Source organism: Oncorhynchus masou, chromosome 10 (genome assembly GCF_036934945.1).
Source record: "Oncorhynchus masou masou isolate Uvic2021 chromosome 10, UVic_Omas_1.1, whole genome shotgun sequence".
Taxonomy (NCBI): Eukaryota; Metazoa; Chordata; class Actinopteri; order Salmoniformes; family Salmonidae; genus Oncorhynchus; species Oncorhynchus masou.
In genome coordinates this window covers 29,714,811-29,715,446 of record NC_088221.1, presented here as the reverse complement: position 1 = coordinate 29,715,446, position 636 = coordinate 29,714,811, and the positions used below count along the sequence as shown (strand labels likewise).

Genomic DNA, 636 nt, shown 5'->3' with positions numbered 1-636 from the left:
GCAATCGGCTAGCGCGTTAGATTATTAATCTGAAGGTTGATGGTTTGAACCTACCCAGGAAGAGATAGCTTTAGTCACGAACAATCCTCAGCGGGTTGTTATGTGCAGGGTTTTGTTCCATGGCAGCACTAACACACTTCATTCACTACACACGCCTGCATACATATACAATAGCGTTCTAGGACTAGGAGTGTTGACCCACTAAAAAAAGATGCAGCGCTCAGGCTCTGTATAAAGTGAGAACCGGGCAGCGAATGATTTCAGCACCACACACAGTACTTCCTTCTATCGCGTCGCGTCTAGTTTCGTCTCAGTCGTCTCTGTGGCGCAATCGGCTAGCGCGTTAGACTGTTAATCTAAAGGTTGGTGGTTCGAGCCCACCCAGGGACGGAAAGTTTTTCTTATCACACGACGATTGATTTACAGACTATTTGCGGAATGTAATGAATGGAGTCATGCTTTCAGAACCATATGACTGCGCGTCCACTGCATGACGTAGATACTCATAAACACTTTCACTTTGGAGATGGAACCTGCCAGTGACCATTTTACAGTAATGAATAAAGAGAAACTATGTTAGAACATAGGAATGAAAAATTAATATAATTCATTAATAGCAATAGCATTTTTGTATAT

At 42.8% G+C, this 636-nt stretch overlaps 1 non-coding gene across 1 annotated transcript; it reads left to right on the top strand.

Annotated features, from left to right (window-relative positions):
• Positions 1-316: 316 nt before the first annotated feature.
• Positions 317-390, top strand: trnan-guu (transfer RNA asparagine (anticodon GUU)). Its single transcript has one exon. It is a non-coding gene; the product is annotated as a tRNA-Asn (tRNA).
• The last annotated feature ends 246 nt before the right edge of the window (positions 391-636 follow it).